Raw genomic sequence first — 6,248 nt, forward strand, 5'->3', positions numbered from 1 at the left:
GCCTCCGGAAGAAAGACAAAGATGAACTTTTTTATGTTGTTTGTGTTTTGGTCAGCTAGTTTCTTGCGATAAATGATACATTTTGTACTTAATCTATTTGATTTTTGATAAAGGTTCTGTGGTTTGTCATTGTTTAGTTTAATTTTTTGTGCTTGACATGGTACTGAAAGACATGGTGAGTGAGTTAGGCAAAACCCTTACCACAACGGTAGCAGTGAAGGTAAATTTATACATGCATGTATGAATATGATAGAAATGTTAAGGATGAAAATTAAATGTGTCAGTATGTAAAGGAATGTTGTTGGATGATAGCAACAGTTAGAGGTTGGATTTGTAAAGAAGAAATTGTTTATCAAGTAGAAAAAAAGAGAAATTTGCGAATGGGAATCATTCCATTAACAAACCACCTTTTTGGATTGGTGGTCAGCCAGTTCCATAACACTCAGAGATAGAAAGAAGCCGCGCAGACTGAGGGTCAGTGATGTTCTGTTACATGGTGTGGCGGTGACCCATGTAGAACTTCTCAGAGGACTCAGGACACATTACAACAGAAGCACCTTTACCAGTGTAATGGTGCTGACTAATGCATTACATATAAAAACAGCAAGGAGAAAAAATCAACAAATAGTTTATTTGCAAAATCCAACCAAGAAGCAAGCCTTGTCAGAGCACTACAGACTGCTCAGATCAGATTGTGTTCTTCACTGCAGCAGCCACACCACAGTTTTAAAGGCTGTTGATGAGATGGATGAGGATCATTAACCAATGGCTGGTCTGACACACATTGCTCATGTGAATGAAACGATTAACCAGACTGAAGAGGAAAGGGATGGAATGAGCTGTTATTGACTAAGGCTATGTTCAGACTGCAGGCTTTAATTCTCAATTCTGAATTGTTTCTCAGATCTGATTTTTTTCTTGATGGTTCCTATTCATTTTTGAAAGTGGCCCATATCTGATATCAGTGTGAATGGACCTCCATCCTGAAATGTACCACATGCACATGTAAACAACAACAAAAGATAGCATTTCTGTCTTGTTGCATAAAGTTATAATGACAAGGGTAACCTGTTGCATGCAGAATGACGTAAAAATCACTTTGGCCATGTTAAACATGCTCAATTCAGATTTCAGCATCCATGCACAGGTCACATGCAAGTCACATGGCTAGTTATCCAATTTGTTTCCTCATATTCATGTTGCCCAAATTGGACCTGAAAAGATGCAACTTAATGTGATTTTTTACTGTGCACACTATTCTAAAAACATCTGAACTGGGGCACATGAAGGGCAAAGAATCGGGCCACTTTTTAGCTGCAGTGTGAATGTAGCCAAAGTTGCGAATGGATAGACAAGGATCTTTATTAACACAAGCCTACATTCATTTACACATCTTACACACAACTTAAAAACACAGACCATTTAAAATGTCAGATATTTTTTTCCATGTTTTTTGGGAGGGGGATAAATAATGAGGCCAGTAATGCTGCTAAAATTTCACCTTACAGGAGAGGTGTGCCCAGTTGTGCAGTGTGTCTTTTAGGATGTCAGGCCTATTGATAACTACCTGTGCCTGTGGATGTCACTGTTACAGTCTAGTCTAGTCTAGTCTAATCGTGAACTCTGAATATCTATAATCAAACAGCAATGAAGCAGAGGATGACCTGCGGTGTGATTTTTCCTTTGTGTTTTGATCCTGATTTTGCCATTAGAGTACATGTGTGGACTGGAAGTGTGACTATTCACAGCCTGTTATGGGTCTGGGTGATATAGAGCTTTATATGGCCTGCTTACTGAGTGTTCTGTAGTAGTGTGGATGCTCTCTGTCATGTGTTGATGTGGAATTATGCAGAAATTAACAAATCTCAAGGACCTTTTTTTCTAGCATTTTCTTAAACACTGGATTGACAGATACAAGCTGATAATAGATGTGTTGGTGAACAACTGAACCTCTCTTTAAATGGTAAAACAAATAACCAGTACTCAGACTATTATTGTTTTCATCACATTTTCTAGTAATTTAAATAATGTAATAAATTCTTAGCAGCCTAGAGTACATAATTTTGCATTACACTGCTTTCAACCCCCCATCTTGAGTAGCAAATACAGGGTAGGGTTTGTTTTAATAATCTTGCATGCAGTTATGGACCTCACTTTTATTAAGATCATGTATTAATTCTTTGTTGGTAAGACATTCTGTGGAAACAACTTTTTTTTAAGTTGTCATCACATTATTGCCATTTATTGTTATCACTGTTATTGTTAAAACAAATATTTACCCTCATTATCCAGTTAATGGAATTGTATGGAGTGAAGAGCAGAGCTTCCATTATGCTGAAATAAATGATTGTTTCAAACTACCACAATTGTAGTGTTTATTCATTGAATTCATTATGAAGGCTAAAAACAGTTGTCATGAAGAGCTTCACCAGACACATGTCTCTGAGAAACTGCACATCATTACAGCTAAGGCTGAAGAAAGTTTCCAAACACTTGCCTGCAGAGGGCTTAAGAGTTAACAAGACAAGAACATGAAGCCACATGCACTGAGTTAGAAGAAATGGCTGCAATGCTTTCATGTAGGTGGATGTGCTTTTCACCTCGGATAAACCCAGTCTGAAAACAGGAACATTTATATACCACAGGAGGGAGCTCTTTGCCACCGTGATGAAGAGAAGTTTGCTCATAACAGCTTTCTTTGCCCAGGATTCACGTAAGTAACAGCATAAAATGCATTTATAAATATATACAAATAAAATATAACATGTAAATATGTATAGATACTGTATAAAGATGTGTTTAGGAAACTATGCTGCAGCTGTCAGTGTAGTTTTGGCTACAGAGAAGACATTGACTTGTTGATACAGGGTGGTAGAGGAACTGCTGTCACACTGGGCAGAGTCTACTTGGTTCAATGATGCCTCCTTCACGTTTCACTGATTCCATTCCCTTTTCAAAGGCTTTCTCCAGGCCCTTTCCATACATACTCATCCTGGGAGCATGCTAGCGGTGTGCAGCTAAGCTTCTCTCTGCTTTCAGGGGGGAGTGAAACCATTTTTAAATACCGACAGATAGCAAACAATCATTGAAACTATGTTAAATCAACATTCCACTGTCAACGTTAATTTCATTGAATCACCATCGAACTCCGATGTTGATTCTTCATCACTTTTGCACCCTCGGTTAATATTGAAACAATGTTGAAATCATAACTAAAGATCAACGGGACTTCAATGGTATTTCAACTGATATTAAACCACAGCAAATTACTATTAATGCTTCAAAATATGTCAAAAAAATATGTCCTGATTTATCTAAAGCCAGGATAAATGTTATGAAATAGGCCTATATCTACATTTACATTTACATTTACATTTACATTAACATTTAGGTCATTTGGCAGACACTTTTATCCAAAGCGATTTACAAGTGAGGAACAGCAAGCAAGCCACGGCAGTGTAGGAGACCTTGGAGTAAGCTTTAAGTGCAACCTAAACAACTAAACTCAGCTAAATAAGTCAAGGAAAGTAGAAAACAGAGGTAAACGAGGTGAAAACACAAGGATAGACAGGCAGAGGAGACAAACAAGTAGTGACAGGAGAGAGAAGTGTGAGGCAGAAAGTGCGCAGAGATGGAATTGTATTAGAGTTGTTAGAAGTTGTTAGGAGAGGAGGTGCTCTCGGAAGAGCTGGGTCTTCAAGAGGTTCTTGAAGATAGAGAGGGACGCCCCTGCTCTGATAGCATAAGGTAGCTCGTTCCACCAGCGGGGAACTACATATGAGAATAATCTGGACTGAGACTGCCTTGTGTGCAGGGATGGCAATGCTAGACGATGTTCCTGGGAGGAACGTAACGGCCGAGAAGGAGAGTAAGCCTGTATGCTTGAGCTCAGGTATGTCGGAGCAGACCCAGAGGTCACTGTGTAGGCAAGCATGAGAGACTTCAATTTGATACGGGCGGCCACGGGTAGCCAATAGAGCTCAATGAGAAATGGGGTGACATGGGCCCTCTTGGGCTGATCGAAAACCAGACGCGCCGCCGCATTCTGAACCATTTGTAGTGGTTTCACTACACATGCTGGGAGGCCAGCTAGGAGGGCATTGCAATAGTCGAGGCGGGAGATAACCATGGCCTGTACCAGGAGTCGGGTAGCATATTGAGTCAGGTAGGGCTGGATTTTGTGGATATTGTATAGTGCAAAGCAGCACGATTCAGAGACTGAGGCAACATGATCCGAGAAGGACAATTGGTCATCAATCATGACGCCCAGGTTTCTTGCAACCTTAGAAGGTTTGAGAGTATTTGAGGCAAGCTTTAAATTGATGCTGTGATGCATGGATGGCTTGGCTGGGATGACCAAGAGTTCCATCTAGAGAGATTTAGCTGAAGGTGGTGTGCCTTCATCCATAGGGATATGCCTGCAAGACAGTCTGTGATTTGCGCCGAGACTGTGGGGTTGTCAGGTGGGAATGACAGATATAGCTGGGTATTGTCTGCATAGCAGTGATATGAGAAGCCATGCGGGCAGATAACCGGGCACAGAGAGGTGGTATAGATTGAAAAGAGGAGGGGCCCCAGCACCGAGCCTTGGGGTACCCCTGTAGAGAGGCGATGGGATGAGGACGTCTGTCCTTGCCATGACACGTTAAACGGGCACCCAGTGAGGCAGGATTCAAACCAAGACAATGCTTTGCCCGAGATGCCAATTTCTGACAGTACCGATAGCAGAATGTTGTCGTTAACCGTATCAAAGGCAGCTGATAAGTTGAGTAGGATGAGGACCGAGGACTGAACCACAGCTCTAGCTGCTCTTAGAGCTTCTGTCATAGACAACAGAGCTGTTTCAGTGGAGTGTCCACTTTGAAACTGGATTGGTTTGAGTCAAGAAGGTCATTCCTAGAGAGGAATTCTGAGACCTGTTTAAATACTGTCCTTTCAATAACCTTGGATAGGAATGGAACAAGACCGGTCAATAATTCTCAACATGAGCAGGGTTGAGAGAAGGCTTTTTGAGTAGAGGTGTTACTCTAGCCTGTTTGAAAAGAGTTGGGAACACTCCAGAGGCAAATGAAGTATTTATCACATGAGTGAAAGCTGCCACAAATGTGGGAGAGATGGTCAGGAGGAGTTTGGTAGGAATAGGGTCTAATGGACATGTAGTAGGACGGATACAAGTCAGGAGTTTAGATACCTCGCTCTCAGTGAGGGGGGTGAACGAAGAAAATGATGCACCATTGACCGAGGGAGACAGAGGAGATGTGGTAGGACTGCCACACACATATGAAGTGCTGTTGGCTGGGAATGTAGTAGGACTGCTACATGGAGGCTTTGAGTGTGTTATACCATTTTCCGGGGAAGACAGAGGAGGACATGTAGTAGGACTGCTGCATTTTGAATTGTTTGAATGTACTGCGCTCTTAACCGAAAGAGACTGATTATCTCTGAGAGGCTCGGAGAATAGTCTGCTTATGGCTGCCACCTTTTCAGTAAAAAAGGAAGCAAAGTCGTTTGCTGACAGGGTTGTGTCAGGTGGAGGCGGACATAGTAGTGATTTTGAAGGTGGAAAATAGTTTCAGAGAGTCAGTGGTATTGCTTATTTTGTCACTGTAGTAAGCCAATTTGGCAGCAGAGATGTTGGTTGAGAAGGAGAGTAGAAGAGTTTGATAACCTTTGAGATCAGTGGGATCTCTGGTTTTTCGCCATCTTCTCTCAGCACACCTGAGATCAGAACACAACGCGGGTTGGAGCGGGCCTTTTTAGTGGATAGAGGACACAGGCTATCCAGGCATGAGCTCAGCGTAGAGCAGAGAGATTCTGTGGCATCATTGACCTCTAATGAGGAAAAAGAGCTGAGAGGAGGTAATGAGGATGAGACCACTTCAGAGAAGTGGGTGGGAGATAGGTTGCGGAGGTTATGGCGGTAGGAGACCATTGGAGGTCGTACAGCGGACTGTTCAGGGAGGCATACAGTAAACTGAATGAAGTAGTGGTCAGAGAGGTGCAGAGGTGTGACCATGAGGCCATTTGTGGTACAGTTTCGAGTGAGAATCAGGTTGAGTTCTTTTCCAGCTTTGTGAGCTGGAGGGCTGCAAGCCCGTTCCAGATCGAAAGCGGATATCAGGGACAGGAAGTCAGCAGAGTTAGGATTGTCTAAGAGGATGTTTATATCGCCTAGGACGATTAGTGAACAGTTATGTTGAGGAATGGAGGATAACAGTGTGTCTAGCTCAGTCACAAAATCGCCTAAT

Source organism: Megalops cyprinoides, chromosome 6 (genome assembly GCF_013368585.1).
Source record: "Megalops cyprinoides isolate fMegCyp1 chromosome 6, fMegCyp1.pri, whole genome shotgun sequence".
Taxonomy (NCBI): Eukaryota; Metazoa; Chordata; class Actinopteri; order Elopiformes; family Megalopidae; genus Megalops; species Megalops cyprinoides.